Genomic DNA, 27,920 nt, shown 5'->3' with positions numbered 1-27,920 from the left:
TTCACCACTGGTGGCCCCTCAGAATTTTACTAGAGTGAAACCTCTCAGAGGCGTCTCAGAGCTTTTTTCATGTTTTCCCTTCTATATTTCTAGTCTTTTTACTTTTTCTAGCGTGCAAACGCACACTGCAAACAAAACATACAGTGCAGCTAAATGCGAATGGATCAAATACATAGGTTTTTTCCTTGCTTGTCCTTCCCTGTTATGATTATTAAAGCTGCTCTGAGTCAGAGCCTTTAACAGAGTATTTTAGAAAATGTTGGGTGAGGTAGCATATGAAAGCTTATAGGAGAGAGAGATACGTGTCTGTAAGTAGTTTCTTGCAGCAGCACCTCTTTCAAACCGTAATGTTTCACTATCTAAGAGTACTTCTCACCATGTTGTATTGCCCCTTCTTGCAGTTCTTGTTCCATAATTAATTTTCCTCTTCTTTTCTATGGTGCCCAATGCTTTATTGAATAAAGAAGCTGATAAGTACACATAAGCAAGTTATAGAGCTTCTTGGAACAACAGGCCTCCCTTCTTTCCCTTTTTTAAAAGAAAAATAAATCTATTCTTATTTTTTCTTGCTTTTTATCCACTTTTGACAGAGATAAGACTTATGGAGAGAAGCACTAATAACATTCGGATAGCAATAGCAAGGAAAAAATACATCTTTCAGAAACATGGGCAATTATCATAACATCAGTCCCTCTCCTGGCATCATTTAAAAGATTGTAGTCCAGAAGTCAAAATTTAACTCTCTCTGAATGTTAACATGAAGGAACAACATACTAGGAGCTGCCCAGTACTGAAGGGTCACTACTCTGAGGTAGAGATCACAGAAATTGTCACATATGACTTTCTTAAAAACAGAGGATGCATAGTGAGAATTTTCACAGGTTCTCCAGATTTCATCCCTAAAAAGTTACCAGGGTAAATCTGCACCTCAGACAGAAATCGGAGTCAGTGCTCAGTGCTGATATTCCCTGACCATGACCATGACCCGAACAAGTGACCCAACATAAACCCTGTTGGAGGTCTGTACTTTTGACTGATTCTGTAACCCTAAGAAACCTTATTCATTTTAAGTCCTAAAGAGGACTAACTTTTCTTTCTGAACAACACCCTGAAGACATCATGTCTCAGTGACCATGCTAAATAAATAAGCCGTCTGAAAAAAATAGTATCTCTTGTCCATATTCCTGCTTTCTACATAAATGATATCCTGTGGAAGGAAAAGGTGTTTGAAGAACTGATTCATCAACATCTTTGATGTCAGTGACAACTTCAAATAAAAAACCTCCAAAGGAGAACTTGATATTCAGTGCTTTACAACTTCTTTTTTCATTCACTTGAAGAGGTCTCAGTGCAAACACTTTCCAACATTCGATCAAAGCTCAGGACAGTCTCGTAAAATGTGTTAGCATTAGAAGAAAGGGCATTGCCACTCAGATACAGTCTTGCAATCAAAGAGATGAAAATATACAGTAGCTCACCCATTGTAGCACATGTGAAATAAAGAAACTGTTGGTTTAGCTTACCCTCTGCAACTTGCTACCTTTAGGAAACATAGCATGTATAGAATAATAGATCTTTTCTTATCTCTAATGAGGACTAAGATTTTTTTGTCATAGTTAAAATAAAAAGCACCAGTCAGTATAGCCTATCCAATCCAGATCTTTCCTTCAGTCTCTTTCTGTCCCTTTCCCTGAGTCTGAGGTCAGAAGTCACTTTTTAATTTGCAGTTGGTTTTTTTTCTCTCTCTTTATCTGGAACTCCCTTTTTCTTTATTCACTCCGAGACAATAAATCACCTTTTCTCTTAAACTTTCTCCATAAAAATCTTGCTTTTCTCCTTAACTTATAATTGGCTGTCTTGCTGTATGGTGTTCTGTGATACTTATCGAAAAGCAAGTTATATAATGAAGAGCACGGAAAAGACATACTTACTTCTTCAAAACTTTTCTAAGCCTGTAGTTGGCTTGGCAGTATGTCAGAAAAATGACTCTTGCGTTTATGTTTCCAAAATAGTGTCAGAAAAGAAATCAGTCATCTCATGTCTGAATTATTTAAAAAGGATGCTGTGTTCCCAGCTCCTATACTATCCACCCATGTCATGAAGGATTGTCACTGGAACAATTCCTATGGAAAAAGACCGAGTCTCTTGCACTCATTGTTTGAGTTTCACACAACAAACCAATAAATCACTGTTCTGGCAACGGCGTTCACAGGAAGCAAGCGAGCACAGCCAGTCCCATTTGCTGCAGAAATGTTCTTTCCTAAGAGCTACGTCACCTCTTCCTTGGACACCTTGGAGTGCTCATTTGTAGAGTTTCAGGTATGGCTACCTTCGTCTGGGCAGGCCTCCTCTATCATCCCCAGCAATCTTTTGCTAGAAAACAGGGCCATCCAGCTGCTGGGCTGGGACCAAAGCCTGTGAAATCTGCTATGAGATTCTCACTGGCATCAGGGGGGCTTTGGAACTCAACTTGCATCCGTGCCAGGCCCTGGTTTCCTCACCAAAATTAGTAATCTGCATCGCACTTTACGCTTTTCAAGTGTCCTGCGCCATAGCATGATCCCAGAAGACTGTACAAGGATGTTTGGCAGTGGCAGATGTTAGACTTGTACCTCACTTTGGTGGCAAAAGCCTTTGGTCACTCTTTTCCACCCACATATTGTGCCTTTAAGAGTGGTGTTGTGAAGCAGATCAAGGGATACTTGTGGTCGAAAAATAATTTTGAAAAAGAAAGTTTTCTCTGTAGCCAGATCAGTTCCCATGGCTATACAAATGCTTTTGCTAGCACAGTGCCAGAAATGAATATCAGGGGGAGCGAGGCAGGTGTCAGCTCCTTAAGCCAGTTTAGGCAGTTCCAATGTAGTATGTCCTGCAACCTAGCATGGTAAGGATCTATAAATTCTTACAGAGAAGAGAACCAGAAATCGTTACAGTGCTTTCTTAATTCATGCTTAGGTCATATTTACTGCAAATTTTTTTTCACAGTTTTCTGGTTTAGTGCATCTACAGACAGATACTGAAATTGTCAGTGCCTTATATCATTGGTTGTCATCAATCTCTAGCCTACATATCCATCAGTATCCTTCAGATGTACCTATGTTATAAGTATTTATTTATAGCTACCTTTTAGAGTTGTAAAATGGCAATGGTAGAGGACATGATCCATGGAAAGTATCCAAAAGGATGTTTCCAGTCACACTGCTGTCTGGCACTCAGTGGGCAAGTGAAGTGTAATGCCAGATCTGTGAAAGGCTACTAATGTTAATGGGCAGTATCCAGGCATTTACCAAGGCTGAAGTCTGCTGATAATTATTACTCATACCCACAGTAAGCTGTAAATGCTGATCTCTCTTACATGAGGGTGAATGAATTTCTCCAGGCAGCAGAGAGCATTCGCTCAGCAGCACTGCAGCACACCTTAATTACACTTGTTCTGGGTTGTCTGTTGCCTACTAACAATAAATAGCAATAGCAAATTTGCAGTATGTTCACACAGTCTAAGGCCTGAGGAGGTCAGAACACCTAAAGCCATTATCAAACCCCGAAGCAACCCTGTAGATCCTATACATATTCTAGAAATATTGAAGAAGTCCTAAAGCTTCTTTCTTTCTTGTTTAACCAATCAAAAAAAAATTCTAAATAAAATCTTAGCAAATTTTCCATAGAAAATATTTGCATATTTTAATTTTGACCCAAGGTTATGAGCTTGGATTTTGACTAGGAAGACAATACACTTTTAGGCTCCTTGCGATCCTGTTTCTTACGCTTGCATCAAACTCAAACCAGACTAATTTATAGTGGAAAAGAGTGCTTCATTCATATGTAATATGTACTAAGGAGAATTCTTAAGTTCAGGATTCTTATAATGTGTGCATATATTTGATCTAATTCAGTTTTCTATCATCTTCTGCCTTACAATTAATCTATTTTATAACATCAAAGGGCAAAAAGGGCTGTAGTTATTGCCTGTTCATAGCCTAGTCAAAAATATCTACAACATCAATGAGCTACACTTCATTGGCTTTCACTGTAAAAGTCACATGTTCTCTTGTAATGGACATATTTAGTCTGCAAGGACAGAACATTCTCAGAGTGTAAATGGTTTATTTTTCACCTCATTTGCACCCATGTCTACGTGGTCAGTGCCATACAGGAAGTAGACACCTAAACTAAAGAGTGTCAAAAGAAGTGATGATCATATGATCATTGGTATCCAGGCAATGCGCTAAGACAGGTTTTTACACAATATGATCATTAGTAACAAATTCTATGAGGAAAAAAGTCAACTTAAAATACACTAGAAAAATATCAAACCTTGTTAAGAAATTAACTTTCGATTTATATTCTCACCCATCTTTTAATGCCTATACTCTACTTGAGCCAAAGTGCTGTAAGATAAAAGTGTCACAGAAATATGGTTTTAGACAATTCTGATGCTACTATTCTACGTCTGCTTAGTACATTTCTCATCCTACAAAGGTAATATGTTGTAGATCAAGTTGTAGATTCTACATGCATTTGAGAGTGAATGACAGTGCCCTACATTTTAAAGTATAATATACAACACATACATATGATATTTTCCTCACCTGTTAATATATTCTGTGAATTGAACCATCTGCACAGACTACAAGTTTTTCCCTATCTCTGGGATCCAAAGGCATGTTAGCAATCAATCAAGGTAACAACCTCCACTTCTCCTCTAAAACTATGTCTTCCCCCCCTATCCCCGCGGTCATTCAGTCTGAAGCTGAAAAAAACTAAAAGTGAGCTCATCTACCTGTTCTAACCAGAAATCTATTCCAAAGTCTCTCTGGGGCCAACAGTCCTTGGGGCAATGGGGTGTCTGAACAAATCAACATGTAAAACATCTTTGGAAAAGCAAACCAGCTGTTTTGCTATAGCTTTTTGCTCAGCTCCGACCATGGGTGTCTAAATGAGCATAGCAGGAATGCAGGAAGTAATTACCCACCTGGAGGAGATGCTCAAGGGGAGGAGAGCAAGAGCACTTGTCGGGAGAGCACAAACAGTGACACTGTCGACCTTTTTTCCCTAAGGAAATCTTGGCGGGTGCCCATCCTAAATAACCAGGGCCTGGAGGATGTGTCAGCTGGGCCCAAAGGTTCAGGTCATGTCTGACATGCCCCTGCTCATTATTGTCCCCATGGCATAAAGCAGCACAGAGTGTTTCTGATTTGCATAACTCACTTCATGGAAGTGTAAGTGACTGTACAAGGAGCAGTGCAAAGGAGAGATAGGGGATTAGTTGGTAGCATGGAGTCCATGTATGCCTATCTATGCATACGTACCATATGGCTGGAACTCAAGGAGTCCAGTGCATTTGTTATTATTAGCAGTCTCATTAACAACAAAAGGTCTTACCAAGGACAGGTGCCAAGGAGAGAGTCCTCAGCTAACACAAGAGAGGCAAGAAGTCATCTTCCCTGAGATGCAGGAGAGCTAGCCCAGCTAGCCTCCGTCTAGACTGATTTTGCGTGGCGCAAAGGAACTAGAAAAGGGCAGATAAACCACCACAAAGCAGAGGCTGGGGCCAGTCCACCCCTACGCAGCTAAATAAGCTGTTTTCTCTCCTTCCTCTCTGAAACAGTCCTAAGAGTTTTTAAAAACCTCCTCATATGTTCAGATCCTACACTAGGGAGTAATGAAGTCAATGACCAACCTCATTTTAGTCATTTGCACTTTCTAAAAGGTCCTTTGTCACAGTTTCCATCCATTTGTCTTTATGAAGAATTTCCATAGGACAATGTGGGGACTTTTCATCTAACAGCTCCAGAGTGGGAGGACAGAAGAAAAGTTCATTTCCATAGAGGTCTTAAGATTATTATTGATAATCAGTTTCAAGTCTTTGTTTGCTCTAGACTTCAAGATGATCTTGAATATTATATTCCTGTTATAAGTGGAAACAGCAATATTTACCTTCTTCACAGAGTGAATAGAAAGAAAGTGTAAAAAGCTATATTCCTAGAGCCAAGGAGCCAAGCAAGTACCTCAAGTACTGTGTGTGAAACAAGTATTTCGTTTCATGCATTTAAAAAAACAAGAAACGGTGCTGTAAAGAAAATTATATTCTTATTTCTGTTGTGCGCATCTTCTTTAATGCTTGTACATAAATACTGCATACGTCCCCTCAAGTTCTCTTTTTTGTTTATCATGACTTTAATCATGTTGCATTTGTACAACTCTTCTCCAGCAAAGGGCTTAATATAGTCAGTTTGAGAAATGTAATTTCAGCATCAGTAGAACATGTTTCTATTATAAGCTTTTTCAACAAAGCACAACATAACATTTGTTTTTTTAAAAAAAACCCTAATGTTTATTCACTACATGGTATTTGCTGCATGTTCGGGAAATTCAGTAATCAAGTGTCTCCCTAAGAGTATGATAAGCATAACACCAACATCATCACGTTGCAGCATTCAGTTTGTTCCTCACAGTAACTCTTTCATTGCTAATTGAATTTCTTCTTATCCCAATGCTTGGTAAAAAACACAGAAAGATACCAAAAATGTACAAAAGATACTTCTGTGTGCACAGAAAACTGTGCACCAAGATTAGTGTAATCAGGGCAAATACATGATTGTGTGTATATTTGTATATACATACATACATGCATATACGCACATATGTATGAGTAAATACAATAGAATTGATGTTTAGTTACAGTTTATTCAAAGAAGCACTTTTATTTATGAAGGTTTGTTATTATTCTTTATGGAGTCCTCATTTTATTGCTGTTTTATATAGTACTTGATGTGTTTTTAATGTTAATTCACTTTGAAGAGATTAGCTACAATAATATGCCATTAAATAACACTGGTTTATATGAAAACACTGTCTCTGTGTGTATGTGTGCACATGTGTGCGCATGTGTGTGCCACTGTTTTGTGACTGCGTGTACTGCTTCTTTCTTCTTTGGGTTTGGATTATTTAGTACAATATTTTAATTGTTTGCTTGCAAAACAATGCAACAAGTTTATAAAGGTTATTTCACTGTTTGCTGTGGAAGCGATAGTTCAAGGAAGACAGAAACATTCAGTATTAGGACATTTTTATCTACTATATTTACCCGTTTCTTAGGTATTTAGTGGCATAATCTAGAGCCCTTCGCTGTAGTCATCTCTTGTACGGCCATTCACTACCCATTTCTGCTTTCACTCACAGACATTAATGGATGTCCTAGTGGTTCAACGGGATTTGCAGGGCCAAGACATTATTCACATTTGAAAGTATGCTTTGTGGTTTCTTATTTAGGATTCATGTTTTACAAGAAATGAAAAATAATTGAATATGGATCAGTATAATAATGAATATCTAACTAAAGGTTGGGACTAATACATCAAGTGATTATTACTGATCTGTTTCATAAACAGATATAAAACCAGATCTGTCTGACTTAAGTTTTGTAACAATTCTTCACAGTTTCTTATAAAATGGGAAATAGTGAAACTACCATGAAACTCTTGTACCATTTCAAATATAAAGCTAAAATACGTTAAAACCAAAAAAGTTATAACAGTTTGATATAGTAACAATCTACACTGATGACTCCAATCAAGTAAATGACAAAAATTATCAATCAGTCAGCACTCTGCAATGCAAGACCAATATAAATCAGGCATTAACAACAACAAAGTATGTGATTAACAAGTGCAGAATTATTATCTTCCAATCAAATAGCCAGCAGCTAAATACTTATTTGCTTTTGTGCAATATACTTCAACTGTTTCCAGAATTAGGATATATAATTTTTCATTTTTAGTGGAGTCTGGTCACTGATTTTCTTTTTTTTTTTTTTTTTGTTTTTGGTTTGTTGTTGTTTTGTTGTTGGTTTTTTTTGTTAATAATAAAAATGGAGTCCTGGTAGCCAATTCCAGTTTTCATTTAGTGGTGCAAATAATCTTGATCTTAAATGAACAACTGGCAAAAATGTTGATGCTAGGACAGCAGGAGAAATGCCATTGGTGTCAGTAAGTCAGGTTCTCACACACCACTTTGAAAAGCGTTAAGTGGTGTATAATGTGTCATGGTTTTATATAGAGGATTTTATAGGCTCACCTTTTTTATGCAACTATATGTTTCACACTTTCTGTGTAAGACATTATTCTAAATATATAATTTACTCTTTGTCTTCCAGAATTATTATTATTCAATTTCCAGTACAACCGATAAACACTGGTTAATATCTGTACTTCTTCCTAAGCTGTACAGCTCAGATTATCAAAGATATATAACTTGGACTAAAATTACCATATCTAATATTCAGAAATCATCAGGAGAAGATAAATTTAAAAGTGTGTGTGTATATATATATAGTGCTTATTTACTCACTGTTCAGAAGTAAAAGAAAAAAAAGAGGTTAGATATTCTGCTGCTCTTCAGATGTTCTGAGAATTCTTAATATTGAAACAGAAATAAATGATGCACAGTGAATAAAGAAGACATCCAATGATTTTCATGGTATCAAAGTAAATGCAATAAAAGGAAATAGGTTTGGAACACATAAAAGAAGAAATCTTTTCATGCAGCATGCAGATAAACTCTTGAACTTGTTACCATAAATGACAGAAGCTAAAAATGTCTCCAAAAAGGCAAATGAGACAAATTCATGGAGGACAGTTCCATTGATATGTGTTTCAGCTGATGATCCAGATGGAAGTTGTTTAAACTGCTGATTTCTGGACTGTTGAGAGGATGTATAAGAGAAAAACACTGAATAAATGCTGTGGGCTCCAGCAGTCTGACCAAATCTACTTTACATTCTTAGGACAAAGCTAACATCAAACATTCATTTCCATACTTTATAATTGAGACAATTTATTTAGGGAAAATAAGCCAATTTCTGGAAGTGCAGAAAGAGCAAAACTTGTGCTCTTTGGGTGCTTCCATGATTTTATAATTCAGGCATAAGCATCTTCCTATAATACATAAGGAGTGTTTTTGACTTAGAGGGACAAAAAGCTGCAGTGAAATGTGTTCAGATCTACAATGGCAGAAGAATGTACAGCAATGAGAAACTCTGAAAAAATTACAAGTTCTTGATAACTTGTATAATTAAAAGTTCATCAAAGTGTTCTGTTAAGTATCTAAGAAGAAAGAAAGAACCTTTGTCAGCTCTAGTGTCTTTTAGCTCATGGAGATTTCAACAGAAAACTTTGCAGTAGATGTGTGTGTGTGTTTATGTGTGTTTAAGAGAACAATATTGTACAAAGCAAGACAAGCGTAGGTTACTCATTACCAGGATAATATGGTGGAAACCTGAAAAAAATAGGTCATTACCTTTTAAGGGACTGATAACTGTTTCCCACACACTCTCAGCGCTCAGCCCAAGTTTCTGCATGTCTGTCTCTGTGAGCTTGGTGTTTGGAAGCAAAATCCCCACTGAGGACTTCTGTGCAGGCAGACAGGTATACCAGTACTCTGTCAAGCAGTTAAGCATCAGTAAAAAAATGCTGTGGAAACGTTATGTGTTGCCTCCACTGCATTATGTTTCCACTGCACATCACTATTACGACAGAAGAACAAAGAAAGACTTTAACAAGGTGTGTATTGTTCCAGTGGGGATGGACCAATATTCCCAGGAGGAGCGGTGCCCTGAAGGAACACTCATTCCTGAGCATCTCCCTGGCTCACAAAACAAAGTGTTGTGTCAGGATTAAGTTTCTAATGGTGCTGACAGGCAAACAGGCACAAAATGGACCGAATTCAGCCTCTTGCTTGTCAGAGACACAGAGTGAAATTATGATTCCCAAACCTCATCAGCACAAAGCACATCTTCAGCCAATAGAGAAAATAAAACATATGAGCTGAATTTCTCAACATCAAAACCAGCTCTGAGCCAAAAATATTGTAAAGGTGCCTTTTTTATGATGGCCTCCGCATCAGGAGGAATTATTTTGTGGATGGATACTACGATCAAAAATATGTTAAAGTCTTTGCTGAAGATTTTTCATCCTTTTTCCATTCACTAACGATATGCCAATAAAAAGAAGTACAGCGTAACAAAATGTAGATGGGAGTCAGTTCGAGATTAAAATATACAGCAAGATAAAACAAGAAGTGATCTGAGACACAAAATACAGAGGACAGTGTGAATCATTCTGAGTTTAAAAATACGTCTGCCTTCAATGTCTGTCTCTTTGCTTTTTCACATCATCAGAGACTAGAAGTGAAAATAAAAGATACTTGTATGGCATAAAAATCTCTTCTTAATATAATTCCAAAGTCCCCTTAAAAAGTCTTAAAAATGCTTGACCTTATACTGTTTGACACTGTTTCAATCAATGGCCGAAATCCATCCAAATGATGCAGGTGGACAAAAGAGAGGAAACCCTCTTAAGAAAAACATTACTCTGAATGAGCCCAGTTCAGAAAAGACAGTCGCACGAGCTGATGTCTTTGCAAGTCATGGACCGTAACTGAATGGAAAAACATCCAAACCACTGAACCTTTGTAAACTTCTTTCAGGATGTCTTACTCAAAAAATTGGAGTCTGAGGCTAGCAGAACTCTGCATGGAGGAGTGCTGAAGGTATTCATAGTTTAGCTGCTTCCTTAGTTTTTCAGTTTTCTGCTTTACCTTTTTTTTTTTTTTCCTGCTACGTTCTAATGCAAGTGGAACAAGTTTGCTTTGTAAAAAAAAAACCCCAATTCTGTCAATTTAGTTTCACAGATGTTTCCATTTACAAGCAGAAGCCCTTGATGGTGCTGAAAGTTACTCAGCATTGTTGTAATTTGCATAACATTAGCCATGATGTTTTTATTTTGAAAAGTTGAAATGTTTGCAGCTCATCATAACCCAGTCCTAATGATGTTCAGTACATCTGTTTAAAAAGTTGTGTCTAGGCAATGTTCTACACCACAAACATTTTTTATGACTTTTACTGACTTTCAAGTTTTTCAATTCAGATATATTTAAAGACTCTGCTTTATGTACACACAAATTGGGAAATAACAACTGGGTAACAACGTTGGGTTGTATGCTGTATACTGCATCTGTATTCTTGCATCTGTCACAAGAGCTTCATGCAGCATTATGCAGAAACCTCACGGTTTTTGTTTGGGTAGCCTCATAAAATTAATGTCTCTTTTTGTAGATGGCATAGTCAGTTAACCAGGTGTAACAGGAAATTAAAATAGGAAACAGTAGAGATAATGGTGGCAAGTAAAAAACATCAGGAAAGGAATAATTTCTGCAACTTTATTCTTTCTGTAACTCTTTATTCTTTCTGTTTCCATCCCTTAACATCCCTGCAAATAGGTGACTACTCTTGATCCAGTGTTAAACCAAATCCTAGTTAAAAGCAACAACAAGAAAAGAATAAACTGTATTTCAGAGATGTGATTTTGTTAGCAGAGATCGAATATAATGTTCATCTGCAGCTTTCTCCCCTGGCTTGGTTGCTCCTCTGCTTTCTAATCTGGGACCTCTCAGATGAAACGTAAATCCTCTGTATCTATCAAGGTGCATCAACCTCCCTTTTATCTAAGCAGAAAAGCAAGCAACCCATTTCTGTGAACAAGCAGAAAGTTCAACACTTGATATCATACAGGGCTTTTCCTGGCAAACATCTTTGTACACTTGCTTTCAAAACCCTGATCAAATTCACCCCCATCTTCATTTCTGCTCTCCTTTCTTCCAATTTATCATTTTTTCCCAGTCCAGTTTTTTAATTGCTTTCTTCATCTCCTTGCCCTGCACTTGACATGGCAACTTCTTTAGTGCTTCTGCCTACACTTAAAACAGCCTTTCATTTCTCGCCTGCCAAACTCCCCAACTCACCTCCAAGTTCCTACTTGAAACATACAGCATCAGCCTCTGTAGTACGTTACTGTGTCCAGTTGCATTTGAATGTGACCTCCTAAGGCAGAAAACTACTATGTGCTTTCAATGCATACACTCAACGTGCTGAACAAGTAAAATTCAAAAGGCAAAATAACCGTATCTGCCTCCTTAAAAAACCACACATCTATGCATGTTTAAAAGAAGACAGTAATCAGAAGTGCATCGTGTAGTAGTTGTCTGTGCACACCTTTTTATGCTCACGATGAAATTATTAGATAAATAACAGATGATTGAACCAAGCCAAATTTGAATCATTGTTTTCAAAATTTAAAATCACTCCCATTAACCCAGAATTTCATTCACAGTTCCCCTCAAATGAGAAGTGAATACAAAAATGTACTACTTCCACTTTTTGTTATACCAGCTATATATTTTAATACTCTCTAGCTTTTTAGGCATTCCATGCTAGTAAAAGTATAAGCAGAGTTATACAAAAAACAGCTGTATTTTTTTAATGATGGCATTTGCTCGCGGCTAGATACCAATTAAGCAGTCCCCGGATATTCAAACTCCAACTAACTGTCAAGGAAGTGCTGGCTTATCATCAGGCAGTCTAAAACAAAGATGTACCTGTAAGATCCAAGGCAATACTGAACACATAACCCAACAGTTTTCAACTATACCTTAGTACGTGCTTACTAATAGCATGCTAATAACAAAATGTGAGTTTGTAGGCAGCTGAATAAGGGACTTCCTAGATGCAAAACTAGAAACTGTTGGAAAAAATAAATTAAAAAGAAATCGATTAGGTGGTATTGTTGCTGGTTTAATGTATCTATTACAGTAAATTTTGCTAGGGAAGGTGGTTGAAGAGTAAATATTGAAGTAACCATGTGAAAGAAAAAGTGCTTGCTCCGAACATCCAATGTTAAGGAGCTGCTTTCCTTGCTACCACTTGAGAGGCAGACTGCTGAGGAAGGACACACAGCACTTTTTGGTATGCAGATGTTAATGCACTGCTCAGCAGGACCATGTCACCCATGCTAACATTCAGTTTGAATCCAGCTGCAACACTGCGTGGCTGCAGCTAATTAAGGGCTTTAGCAGCTCTTAAGAGTAAATGTTGTAGAGTCTGGAGAATAAAAAATTCTCTCTTTTGCCTACCGATGCATTTTTATATCCTACGTGGTAGATAAGAGTTATTGTGTGAAACATGAGATGCACAAAAAATAAGACTGCCTAACAATGTTGGCTATGATGAGAAAAATGGGTAGCTCAGTGAATAGCTTCATTTCCTATGGATCTGTATTATATTATTTTGTGAAGATGCAAGGCTTCTATAATCTCTAACTTGAATTAATTCACTCTTCCTCAATAACAGTACTAATATGTTCTGGCTACTCTATTTTCATTAAACTAATAGGAATTTGATATGCTTGAAAATGCTCTCTCTTTGCCAAATTTAACTGAAATTATCCAAGTAGTTCAAAAGTTATTAGGGCAGAACACACAATATGCAAATGTTAAAAAAAAAAAAAAGTCCACAGTCACACCAAGTAAGTATTCTGGAAAACCTCTTCAGTGATCAGTATCAACAAAATAGAAAATCATAACCTTTCTGCATATATCATAATCAACTTAGGAGACTGAAAATTAGCAGCACAGGAAAATAAAATAAAATAATGGTGCCATAATACTGGCAATTAAAAAAAAGTAGCTGTCCAAGCCAAGGGAGACTAGGAGGAACACAATAGCTACACAGTCATGGAACAAACACCCAACCACTTCAAATAAGAAATCACCTAAATTTAAAAAGTAGTAAAAATGAAACCTGACATTTTTTAGGAGGAACGTTATTTATAAATGAATGCAAAATCTATGATTCAGATAAGGCGCTTGGTTAACCAAGCTGACCACACCGTTGTACCTAGGAAAGATACCCGGTTGTCAGTGGACCACTTTTTAGAGAGGTTTGTTTTTCACACAGACCCATTCATTATTGCCTAGCTGCTGACAGGGGTCGTTTTCTTAGAAAGATGGGGAGAAAGGAATGGTGGGTTAGTAAACATTTGAAAAATATATCAGACAACTGTGAAAACCTCCTGGGTATGTGGGTTTGGGTTTTTTTTAAGTCAAGTTGGTTTTCAAGTCACAGATCTCTCTCTGAGAAAACATATTTTAGTGTGTGAAGATTAATTTCTTTCCATCCCGCTGTGTCTGCCAGCATCAGCAGTAGAGAAAAGCAAAGGAAAGATAAAGAAGCAACAGATGGGAGTGAGAGAATAGAAGGGTCATTTTTTGTTTGAGGGTGTCGTTCTTGTGTTTTTCTTTACTTTGAGCAGGGAAGAGGTTGATTCTGCTGAGCAGCATGACCCATAACAACAGAGCCAAGGCATGGTGCCTCTGCCATCCCTTTGTCCCCATGGGCACAGGGTCTCACGCATCTGCACTCCCACGGATATGTCTTCCGATAAGTCAGTAAAGAAACACGGATATGTATTATCTCCCATGCTGAAGCACTAACAGCACAGGGGATAATATACTCACATAATGGACCTTTAACTGCCCAGATGTGTGCAAATTAAAAAAAAAAAAGGAAGGGAAAAAAAAGGGAAAATAAAGCAACCGCTACAAAGGGGGCTACAAAAATTACTAGTTTTTAGAAGTTCTATCCTGCTTACTAATCAAAGGACAGGGCTCTTGCCATGAATGTAAAGCACAGGGGAAAAAAACAACCCAGGAAAGGCCACATGCTCCACTGATGTAGATTTTTTCCCCTCTCTATATTTCTTCCTCCATTCAGTCTCCATTGTCTCTTCCTCAGGCTTGGCACTTCTATTTTCATAATTAGTCTTTTTCGTTTATTGAAAGCTTTGTCTGTCCCAGTTTTTTCACAGTGCATTGAACTCCACTACAGCAATACTTAAGATTAAAGATTATTAAGTTTAATAATCTTAGTTTTGTGAAGATTAAAGATCATGAGAGGTTATATAAGAAGGCTGTGGTGACTGATTGTACTTGCATAGGCAACATGACCCAGACATGGGAGAAGACCCAATAGGCTGAGTCTAACCAAGGAAGTAAAGTAGCACCCTACCATCCACCTTTTGTGCTTGCTCTAAATTTGTCATATATGAAGTGTGGGGAAGTTCTAGATTTATCAAAATAACTTCTCAAGCCACCAGGAGCCAAGATTTTTTCCAAAACTGGGGCTTGTCAAAAATGGTGAAAAGTTACCCACTGGTCTTTAAAGAGTGTTGGTAGTGATACAGATTGCAGGAGCTGAGTAGCACTGGAATCTGTTCAGCAGGATGCCTGAGATTTTATGAATTCATTTGGCTTATCTTCTGTCAGGCTGGCATCAGCTTTTATTTTAAACAGAAATCTCCCTAACAGGAGAAAATACAGGAGAAGATACCAAGGGAAATATCAGGTAATTATAAAAAATACAGATCTGTTGATCTGCTCGCTGTGTCACTTATATTAGAAGATAACTTGTCCAAGCCTGTACAGCAGGTTGAAACTGAGGAGGAAACTTCTAGTAAGTTAGCATAAAACCAGAAACTTTATTGCATAGGTGAACATAGTGGCAGCAACGCACAAGGTGTAGCTAAACAGTTCCTGCCCTTCTCTCCCCGGCTCCTCCTGAGGGAATTTTTGGCTCCAGTCTTCCATGTCAAAACAATGGAACCCTACAACAGCATTTGCCTTTCATTTGAGCCCACCTACCACGTTCCACAAAAAGCCATGCTGGAGATGGGCTGTTCACAGATGCCGTGGGAATTAAAGTTCCCCATTCTCATCCATTTTTAACCCATAAACATAGAATTAAAATCTCTCTGAATTTGAATTGTTCCTCTTGCTTGCTAAACCTCAGGGGAGGAAGGTTAACTTTTCTGCTTCACAGTAAGGCACCAAGCTTCTCAAGGCAGCTGATCTTCCATAGTCTCATAATGTAATTCCTCAGGACAAAGCCTGCCTGCAAAGCCAGTCTGCCCAGTCACACCACAGTCAGGTACGATAAACCACATGCACGTACTTTGCTAATCCCACCTCTTCAGGTTATGTACAAGGTCTTCCACTGCTCTGCTGGTGGCCATCACAGCCGAGGAGCTGCTGTTTAGATAGGAGTCCACATGAGAGAAAAGATGACTAAGGAAAGATGACTAAGATGACTAAGCTCAGCAAAGAGCTTAGCAAGGTGATTTATTAGAGAAGAGAGCAGCTTAGAGAAAATTAAAAACGGGAGGCAGAATAGAAAAGGTATACAAAGATAGAACCTAAACCTGTGTAAAAACCTGATAAGGAACTAAGGTAGAAAAAGTGCATAAATACAGCAAAGGAAATTCAAAAGGCAAGCAACAAGGAGCATATTAGTAGCATAAATAGCAAAGATTCAGGCCCACATCAGTGAGGACTGGGAGCCAAGAGGTCATGAAAAACACGTTAATGACAGAGATAAGGTTGATACCACTGGAAACCTGGGTTCATTTCTTTGTTTCCTACTTCATGGAAGAAGCTGAGGGGGTCATGACTCAGGGACAGATTACTAGAGGGGCTGGTGGCAGGGACAGGGAGTGAAATGAAGAGGTAGTGTTAAAAGGCTTTGAAACGACTCCTGAGTAGATAAGCTGTCAAAGAAAGAATTAAAATTCACCCAGTGCCGATGGATTTATCACAGAATAGTTAAGTAGAAGCAGCAAGGTAAAATAGTAAGGAGACTTTGGAAAATAGAATTAAATGTTCAGTATGGACCTGGAAAGGAGGAGAGGATATATAATCCAAGGGGATGCAGGAAGCTACATAACCATAACTTTCCAGAAACAAACACACAAAAACCCCCAAAGAAACATAATTTTTTTTTTAACTCACCGGTGGAAAACATGTTAGTAAACCTAAAAAATGTCATCAGTTGTTCTCATATAGACTGTCTGCCATGTTCTAAAGCGTATCAAGATGGATGTAGAGATGAGTGAAAGAAGTCAACATTTACCATGATCCAAAAGTATCTTGGGTTTGTTTGAGGTCTGTAGGGCTTATATTCACATACAGAGAATCCATATTCAGACTCTGCAAAGGGTTTTGGTGATAAAATTTTTGTATTGTTTGAAAAGAAAGATGATAATGCAAATGCACTTATCATTAGACCTGCAGGTACATTTAAATATTCCTAACATATATTAGTATTTCTATCATCCCTTGCAGGTTCTCATATAGCTCAACAAACGGAACAAATTTATAAAGCTACACTTGAAAGTAATAATAATTTTCTTTTTAGAAAAATAACAGAAACTGAATGGGCAGGAATATTTTTTGTGACAAATATAAAGAAGGAAAATTTCCTCCAAGTCTCAAATGCGAGATTATTTCTGGAAAAGAAGTCTGTTATTAGGTACAGACTGAAGTTCAAAGACTTTGTATCTATTCTCAACTCTACTTTGACTCAGGGTATAACCTCTGAAAAGTTATTTCAAGGGAGTCTGTAAAGCAGAAGGAAAGGGATCTCTGATGCTGTGATGAAGAACAGACTGGCACTCCACCTGACATAGGAATGGCCGTCCTGGCCCATTTGGCCCAGTATCTTTTCTTTTAAGTGGCCCTAAAGAAGAATCAGTGGGTGCCTCAAGAAGGGTAAAAGAGCACGTTAAGTATAGTGCACTTCTCTTTGAATCCTCGACAACTTCCTGAAATCCGCAGTTTAGGGATTTGCTACACCTAGTATATTGGATTGCATCCCATGGGAAAACAATAGTGATATGCAAATAACAGTGGTACCAAAATCAACCTGCTAAGTGTACTTGGAAATCTGTGGGAATTAATTTCCCCTGCTTAGAAGTTGGCTCTAAGTTCGCTTGCTTAAGGTTAGTTCCAATAAATTACACTGCAGCCTGTATAAGTTGCAGAAAACATGGCAAAAGATGCATTGAGGCATTGGGAACTGTTTTTTGCCAGACGTAGATGCTGAAGAGGGATTCTAGGTGCAGCCTTTATTGGATTCAGAACAACGTACTTGGGAGCAGGTTGGATCTGCAAGGCTTAATGAGACTTTACTTTCTGACTAGGGGCTAATCCCTCACTAAGAGGTCCCAATCCAGCAGAATCTTATTGTGGCACACTCCATAATGTCCTATGCAGTGGCCCTGCCCCTATCGCTCCTCTCTGCACCTTCTCACTCCATCACACCATCTGTGCCAAGTGGCATGGACAGGGTCAGACAACAACCTCTCGCTGCTCTGCTCCACCGCTGCTTGAAGGGCATCCTCTCCATTGGGGGCTGGCATTTTGAGAGTGGTTGGGCATTATACTGGCCTTCTACCTGAAAAAAAGTGGTCAGACAAACACAGATGTCTTGTTCAATTCAATTAAAAGAGCAATGGATCTTGGGCTCTGTTCTATGACAAGATAAAGTCGCTAGCACAGTGGTATTCAGACAGGCACACCCGTCTGCTACCCTGTGGGTACTGGAGTTGGTAACAGAAACAAATCATCAGGTATAGCCTGTTATGAATTGCAGGATTTTGTGAGCCATCGGTTGAAGCAAAGGGATGTAAAGTGCACAGAGTTGGGACAATTTGAATAACTAATATAAAAGGTGTAAATTGCATATCGTGATCCTCAGGATCTTGAGAGGAAAAAAAAAAAGGAAACCTAGCACGCTCCTCACTTTGCAGTGTTGGTGTCAGTGAGAAAAACATACCTCAAAACAAATTCCATCCACTCCTGAATCACAGAAAAACAACACTACAGGAACACACAGCATCTTTTTCATTTGAACAATTTATTGGACCTCCCAGAAGTGCACTTATGTTACTTTCTGTGAAGGATGCCACTATACCACAAAGGAACTTACACCTACTCCTGTTAGGTAATTAGCAGTGAAAATCATTGGCTTGGAGAACCATTCAGAGAAGAGTAAGATAAAGTCCGTTTCTCACTCATCCCTGGTTATTAATGGCAATTTTAGCAAAATGTATGAAGAGTATATCTGATCACTGCTGTCGCACACCAGACAGATTTTAACTCAATTACTCCCCTCTCACCTTATCTGAATGCATTTATTTTCCTGTATGAAATTAGATCAGCCGTTATCTCTGAACACACCCCCCCTCTGAATTGTGGATGGAAATATCCACAAGGAAAAGCAGATGCCTTTGTGATTGACAGAAGACCCTGAAATGCTGCCTGCTCCACAGAAACAAAGCCAGAGTTGTCATAGGGATGATTTACTAGGCTATATTACACTGGCAGAGAGAGATTTTTGTATGACTAAGGGTCTGGTCTTACTGCAGAATAAGTAAATATACTTGCCTCAAATTCAATCTAATCTAATTTGCTGCAGAAAATTAGGAATATTAGTATAGCAACTATTAAATCAAGTGATTTAAACACAGTGTAAGATGGAATGAAAAAACATAGCTGCCATTTCATAATAGGAAATCCCATACTGTATGTTTTGGATAAAAATCAGTGAGAGAAATAAAACTAAATAACACCTAGACGACTGCAACCACTGGAGAGATGATATTTTGCTGTATGTAGAGATTATTTTAAATCTTGTATTCATATATATTTCCTCTCTACCATTTATTCATAACTCTTAATATCAGTGGTGTAAAGTACATGTAGTAAAAACAGGAAAGGCTGCCATTTTCCAGCATTACAGTTTCAGTTTTCTTAAAAAGACAAATAAAAGACCCCAAAGGCTTTAGGAAACTATGGATGATTTTTGCATAAATCAATAGGATTTGTTCCTAGCTGTAATGAGTACTAATGAAACTCTTGTCTTTTAATACTGGCCTGTGGCACATTACTTTGTCTGTGATAGTAACACCCGAACAAGAGGGGCTGATCATGTGTGGTGAATTCCAAGTTGCTTGCAGCCCAGTGGACCTAAAAGGTCAAATTTCTTATCAGTTCATTAGCAGTTCTGTGCAAAGAGAGATTTGACCTGTATGTTACAGTAACTTAAAATTAATGGGAATGTCTTGGAGTACTTGGACATCTTACTTTACTTTGGAGACTTGCTGCTTGCCCAGGGAAGCTTGCAAAGGCAGAGATGGTACCCGGAAGGCGAGAGACTGAGACCTTGGAAGGCTTTGTGCAGCAGAGGATGAAAAGTCAACAGTAGCAATAGAAGAACCTAAGTGGGCAGGAGAAAGGGAAGGGATGTGTAAAATTTGGATTTGGATTCATTCTGTCTCTCTCATCTCCCCAAAACACTTGGCTGAAAGCAACAGGTCTCCACAAAATCTTTTTGCTTCAGCAAAAGAGCCTATTTCCAAAAAAGGTAATTTAATCACTGGGTTTGTGCCATCCTTCATGTTAAGTGTAAGTACTCCAAGTGATAGCAAGTGCTATCACCTCCTGCAGTGGCAGCTGCTTGAAAACTCAGTGTAGTTTTATTTCTCTGGGCTGAAATGGGAAGTGTTGTGGCCCCTCCAGCCTCAATATACAGCACATAAATGAGTACATGACATTTTCTCTTTTTGTTTGGATAGCACAAAGACATCACAGTGGTCTCTATGCTAGTGAGTATGCAAGGTATATCACTGAGTTGTTCCTTCCACAGATATAATGTGCTATGAAGGGGATAAAGAACTTTATGGAAATATATATTTGAAATAGCTGTATGTGCTCACATGAAAAACAAAGACTGAACTGAGGAAAGGTGATGGGTGAATTTTAGTGAGCTGGAAGATGGGAAAAATGGGAACAGAAATCTATGTATAATGGTTGGTTACAAAAGCACCAAGGACTGGGAAGGTCCATCAGGAAACTGCTTTATCATTTTTTTGCAAATCCAAAGCTCTCAGAAGTGTTCTCTCACAGGCAGTCACAATGCCTCTTCCAAGGCAGAAAGTTTCCATGCAATGCACTAAGTCTGCAAACCATCTTTCTATTTATTTAGAAATTTTTCTGTGTATGTGCCAAATAAAATGCCAACATGCTTCTTTTCAGTCATTTGCCTATCCACCTTTGATCCATCCATGTGAAAGCAGGCAGGACATCAACTCTGATTTTTGTGAAGGCAAAAAAAATCTTCAGCAAATCTTTAAATAAAACCTCGTCAAAGTGTGGTAGTGGGAGTTTCTTGGAAATCGCCTGCAAAGTCTGAAGCAAAATAATTGCTTGATCACATAGCAAACTCTGTATTATATAAAGAGTAGCATTTTCATTACGCTGAATTATTCTCAAAAGCCTTTTCATTAAATGACTTCACAGATTTCATCATTTGTATGAATGTATCCAAAGCTGCCTGGGGTGAGCTAGCTCAGCTTGCAGTCCCACAATGAGAACTGAATATCATGTCATGGAAAAGCAACAGAAGAGTGATTTTAGGAGAGGAGCTTCCTTCAGAGGGTCACATTTGGAAAGCGGTAAGTCTCCCAAGGGTTCTTCTGTCCTTCAGGAATGATGTACTAGGCACCATGTGCTAAAAGAAAAAAGTCAGATTTATACAGAAGGCTGGCTTCCATTGCTGAAAAAAACCCCAGAAATTTGAAAATACAGGAAAATACACAATGCTGATAGACTCATTACTTAATAGTACAGTGCCAGTTAAACCAAGAAACCTTGCCTAGGCTTGTACATTGTAATAATTCCCTCCAGTATTATGATAAATAATACAACCTGTGCACAGGCTGTACATTTACATGCTAGTGTGATCTACTTGGCAGGTGATTGGAGACCAATATACTCTAGGTATTTAAATGACCTGATGTTCTGAAGTTTTACATAAGAATTAATGACAAGAACCGTAAGACTGGGAAAAACATATACTGTGTGTGTAGATATTTTATCATTTGATATATGAATGCCCTTTTTTGAGATTGATTGATGAAGTCAATTTTATTTTAAAGGCCTAGTGAAAGTGAAAAGCATATGCGGAAAATGACTTTTTAATGTTCTTGACCATGTCAGAATTATTAAAATTAACACAGAGTGTTAAAAAAACAAACTGATGCCATCACCTTACAGGCAGTGGATAGAAGATACAACAGCATGCTAAGTGCCTCTTTCATTGTAACTCCAACATCTTGTCAGAAACCATTTAGTCAAGTCAAATTGCTGAACTGTATTTAGTTGGATTCATCAAATAAATGGAGCTGTGGATATAGTGTTTTCTTTCAGCAAGCAGAACTCATTAATTTAATTCTGTAAAAACTCTGCAAAGAAACTCCAGGAAATTACACCATGGGGACAAAATGTATTTTAACTGATGAGGTATAAAGACTGATAGTAAAATGACTGATAACACAATTGTTGAACAGTTACAACAAAGCCTGGTCTAGCAGTAATCAAAAACATTTGTCTTCATAAGCGTGAGAAGCGAAAACAAGAAATGGTGCTATTCCAGAATTTCTTAATAAGAATTTAGCAAAGGGAAAGGAACCTATTTCTAAGACAGTGACCTGCAAGGTAAAAAATTTCAAACAGCTCTGTCAAGTCTTGCAAAATGAGCAAGGGAAGTATTCGTAATTCTTCTGACTTCAGAAAGAGGAGATAGAAAATAGATTTGAAATTTAAAAGAAATCAAAAAACGAATCAGGAGTAAAACCTCTGTAAAACAATTATATGGCATTTCCTTCATTTTAACTGTTCCCAGATTTTTTTTAAATTTCATTTTTTCTTTACACCTCTAGGCTATTATTACAGGCTGCTTACTGTCCACTGTTGTTTTCAAGTGACAGTCTAAATTTCTTCTATTTTTAACCTATGTTATTATCCTATCCATAAAAAACAAAGGGGAAGGCAGGAATGCTTTCTTATTCTTTTCAATTAATTTCAAGTAATTAGGAATATCAGAAATTACTTTGCTGTAATTTAATCTCTTCAATTTCTCATGTAGCCGTCCTAAAACAACTGCATTATCTTGCCATCTTTTGGAAACACATTAAGCCAGACAACCATCATAGATCTTTCTTCCATCTTCATCACATAAATAAAATCATGTGGTACATGCTATTCTTTCATAAAGACATTTTCATACAAAACTCTACAGTATTATTTGTGATGGCTGTTAAAAGGAAGGGCACAAAAGTATATGTTCCTTTTAAAAAAGAAACTAGCAAAGGTTGTGGCTTTAATTTGTACTTAGTCTACATGGCATTTTGTTCCTCAGTCTTGGGCCAGTCCTTCAACCATCTGGTTTTAAAGTACCTCCAAAGTTTACATTGACTTCACTTCTGTTTTGGCATATCTACAGGTCTTGTGTTCACAATACATTCGTTCTTAAACAAAAACGACTGGTGGGTTTTGAGAAAGAGGAAGAAGGTCAGTATCTGAAATGATTAAAAAGGAGAAGGTAGTTATTTCTCAACTTGTCTGAAGTAGTTTCGTCATGAAAGCCTTCTCACCTGCCTGGTAAATACAGCAGGGGAAAGCAGCTGGTGGGAGTGCCAGGCTGATGGAGCTGGGCAAGGGGGAGCCACCCCTGCTTACAGCAAGGACCTCGCTGACGCTCCTGAGAGCTGGCCCTGTCCATACGCGTGTCCTCCAAGGGTCTTTCCCATCAGTAAGCATACCTGGATGGACAAACATCTTCTGGCATGAGGGGCAAAAAAGGAAAGGAATGCAATACCAGATAATCAGTATTCAGAATAACAAAAGTACCTGTGAGATTCTAGACTGTCAGTGCCTTGGCACCAAGGAAAGAGAAACAACCATGAGTGCCCTGCCTGTTTGTACATGCTGTCCCCTTGAAAAGCAAGGCCCCCTTCAAAAGCAAGCATGGCTCACGGCTCCTCTTCCCCCAGCACTTCTTGTGCATGCTTTTGGCCCTCCGTTTTGCCCAAGTTTTTGAGAAGCTGTGCCTTGGCTGTGTTTAATTGGCACTGACTTCGTGACACAGAACATGCCACAAGATCTTGAGCTCTTAAGACTCTGTCAGAATATTCTGATAGATTATACAGACTGGATTGAGTTGTAAACATTTCTTGTACCTGGGCATTGTCTTTCAAGCCCTACTTTGTCCTCAAAATCTCTGAAGTTTAATAAGGGGCTTTCGGAAGCTTTCTTTTGAGCATCTACAAGGGGAGCATCTTTGAGAAGGACTTGAGAGAGTTATCTGTCAACCTTACCTGTAATATGAAGCTTTGATATATTGTAGCCCATGAACTTGGGACTTTTTATTCTCTTTGTTTCTGGCAGCACAAGTTTATTTGGAAATAATTTTGCATGTCAAGAAAGCTTAGTAGACAAGTGATGGCACGGCTTGTAGAGCTTGTAAATTTGAGAAAGTTAAGCTTTACGATTGAAGGATAATTTATTTTTCAAAGAGAAATTCCACATTACAAATCAAAGAACACTCACGTGAGATATTAAAGACAAAGAATCAGCACAGAAAAATGGATAGTTGACATGACTGACTACACCCATAATTCACCAGTGCTTGGCTTTTAGTAAGCAATACAAACTCTCTTATGAATCTACTAGAAATTACAAAAAAAAAAACCAAAACCAAAGCACCAACAATAAAAAAGATCCATCTCTGCAGATAAGAAAGTTTTCAAAAAAGCTTTTTAACAATGTGCTTTCCTGAATGGCTTCCATTTGCATTAGAAATACATAGATTGAGTTGGACTGAATCATAAAGCACCTTTTGTCATTCTTTTTTGTTCAGTCATGGTTAAATGCAACCATTCCAGGTACCCTGACACACTGTGACTTTCAGAAGAAAAGAATAAGGAGTCTTACAGCACACATGCCCAATTATGAAAATTACAAACCTTAGAGGAAGAAACATTTTCTAGTTTGTGAACTGATGCCACTAATTTGTTCCCACGTACTTCTCTGTCGTGATCAATTAACAGAAGCAGCATTTTTAAAGATTGTAACAATGTTAAATATTTTTGTCAGGCCATAGTTTCTTTAAGTCAAGTCTGTTACTTCATCTGAGTAATGAGGACTCAAAAACAAGAGTGTGGAAGACATAAGGAGAACAGAAAGAGTAAGTTCAGATCACCTGAAAAAGCTCACATATAACTGTCATTAATTTCTTAAATTTCATGCTTTTTAATCTGTGTTCAAAATGACTTACAGGGGCAATAAGTAGTCAGGCAAATACCCAGTCTTCCGTGATGAATTCATACCTGTTTCTTTCCCCTGGAAGTTAGAGGTTAAACATTTCCTACAGGGTATAGGAAAAAGTTAGTGTCTCTTCAGACCACTTCCATGCAAGTAGGTGTTGACCATATTCTGTGTTTTAGAAGGAATCAGAAAATAATGATCACAGTGCTAAGAATATAACTTAGCCTTTCATGGTATTTAGTGTATACAGAAAATTAGGATCTAAAAGTGCCTGCGTAGTTTTTATGTCCTGACTTTGTGCCAGAAGAAGTAAAAGCTGGAATGTTTGGCAACAAATGGGCATAAATCCCAAATCCAGCAACGGACCCGATGAAAATCCTACTGAAAGAAGAGGGGAAAACAGTGAGGGGATTAAAAAGGCCTGTTGTAGAGGGAAAATGGACCTGCCTGATAGTTCAATAGTATACATGCTGAAAAGCCTGAACCATCTCTAATAGCGTTGCTGATGAGATAAAGGTGGTATTTTTCCTGAGTGCAATGGGGGCAAAAAACCTACAACTTGCTGTGCAGACTAAAAGCCTTTGTTAAACCAGCAGACAAAACATTTACTGATAACATGGAAAAAAACCTCCAAAATCACCTGTCCCCAAAGTCACTGGTGATTTGAAGAGCATTTCTGTTTTTATAAGCGGAATAAAAAAAAGATGAACATTTCTGAGTATGTAGCTGAATTAGGAAAATTAACAGAGCATTGCCAGCTCAGAGAGTTTAAATGATGCATGAAGAGCCTCAATAGTGTGTTGTATGCAGAAGGAAGCGATCCAAAAATGCCTGTTTACTGGCGCCTTTTCTACCCTAAAGTGGTCCCTAGAATTTGATACTTAAGTGAAGACAGCTTCTTATCATGCTATAGTGCTGCAGCAACATTGTATGGTCTGCTCAGCAAATTAACCAGAGGTCAAGCCGAAAGCACAATATGGGTGCTATTTAAAGACTCCATGCTTTATTTGGGAGATGCAGAAATTTGATGAAGTAAAGCTTTCTTATGAAATTTTGCATGGGACCACTTTTTCTTACAGTATTTTAGAATTTGCATTTCTTTCCCAGATAGAATAAAATGCAGCCACTCAAATAAAATTAACAAGCAGTTTTATTAACCAACCGTTTGTTTTATTTTAACCTAAAATTTTTTTTTCTTCATGTTGGTACTTGCTAAGAACCAGATCATTCTGTCTGGGGATAAGCAATTGATTTAATTGACAGCTGTGCCTCTGTAAGGCCTCAAACAGCAAGCTCTTTATCTGAACAAGTTTCACTGTACCTCTTATATGCAGCAGAGCCAGCAACAGGTCCAAACACAGTCGTACCTTGGTGTTAGGACAGCAGGTAACAAAATTAATCTTTTCAGCTGGGCCTGATGTTCTTGAGAATGTTTCATTAGTACATTGCTAAAACTAAGCTTGTTTTGCTTATCAGAGCATCTTCTATTCATTAATTGCATCAGAGGGAGAGTTGAGGATGATGGTGAGGAGGAATGAAAGCACAGAGCCTATTATTAGTGGTATACAAAAAGAACTAAAATTAATCTTATTAAAAATAATACATTTTTCCACAGCAAGATTTGGTGCAAAGGCCTGAATTACCAGTTCAGCGCTCCATCAAGATCTCAGTGAGAAATCTGGAAAGTCTCCACCTTCGTATTTGCATGTTTGGTCCTTTCCATAGCGCCGGCTGTCCAGGCAACAGCCAGCTGCCAAGCCAGACATTGCAGGCTGCTGCTCCAGCAAGCGCCACTTCTCGCCCCTGCTGCCGGCAGCCGCTCGGTTCCCTTTACCCTGCACATTTGCTTTGAGACCCAGAGGTGCCCCAGCCCGAGGTCACTCCAAAATCAGATGTTACTCATTTAATACCATAACCTTACTCAAGAAACTCTCCCCTATATGTATTCTAAGAGCATTCTAGACGTGCTTACCTATCCTACCCTCCCTTACCATCCTTACCACTTGTGATGGTCCACTCTGGCATCAAACAGGGAAGTGCAATAGATGACTTCTTAGGGTCTATGTGCTCTGCGTCTGGTACCATCTGTATTTTAGATGTCTGCCAGAGCCATGGCTGTACACAGACAGAGCTGCATATAGAGGAAGGATATATAAATAGGCCTAGAATGTAACCGCAGAGGAAGGAATAATTCACCTCCTCAGTCCTTCCAGTGAATGCATTTACAGTAACATAGTGTAGCAGGAAAACCCTGCTGTTGCTCCTCAGGAGAAGATTGTCGCTCTTGTACTGTGATCCCACTTGTATTCCTTTTCTCTGATGCTTATTATCACAAGAACAAAGATGCAAGGGGGAGTTAAGTATGGAGCTGAACTGAGATCCATACTGTATAGACTGTACACATTATCTGTATCATTATATATATGTATATATCTGCATTTGTGTATAGAAATATATACAGATACATGTGTAATTATATGTAGGGAGACTACATGTATGTATATATTTTATGTATTATATCGAGAGAGTACATATGTCAGTTCATTGGAGAAGGACAATGTGAATAAGGATTGCCTAATGCCACCTAACTTTTCTTCTGGGATTGATTCAAAGTATGATTTTTTTGCATTAATTTGTTACTTAATCTTCTACCTATCGTTTACTTTTACATTTAGTTTTCTATTCAGCTCTGCCTCTCATTAATTTTCCTATAGACGTAGAGATGACAAGCTTTTTTTTTAAAAAACAGAATTTATTTGCCAGATTGGCTTTCTTCCACAAAGACTAACAACTCCAATGCTCAGAGCTTGTTAGGACTGATTCTTTTCTAACTATATCCATGCATTCAGGGATGTGATTAATTCTTCTGGAAAAAAATCTATGCAGTTGATAGCTTTAAAAAATGTATAACATGGGTAAGTGTCACACAGCTGGCTATGAAAAGAGAAGGGTATTAATCACAACATTTAGATTAGATTATAGAGGCAGTTGAACTTTTTTCTCCCTTGCTGCAACCATTCTTTTTGGAACAGTCACTGCTCTGCTATTCTAACAGGGAGAAAAACGTGTTTAATTTATACAGCTGAAAA

The sequence above is a fragment of the Gavia stellata genome, chromosome 8, assembly GCF_030936135.1.
Source record: "Gavia stellata isolate bGavSte3 chromosome 8, bGavSte3.hap2, whole genome shotgun sequence".
NCBI classification, from domain to species: domain Eukaryota; kingdom Metazoa; phylum Chordata; class Aves; order Gaviiformes; family Gaviidae; genus Gavia; species Gavia stellata.
The sequence above is the reverse complement of the archived record's forward strand: the minus strand, read 5'-3'. Positions refer to the sequence as shown.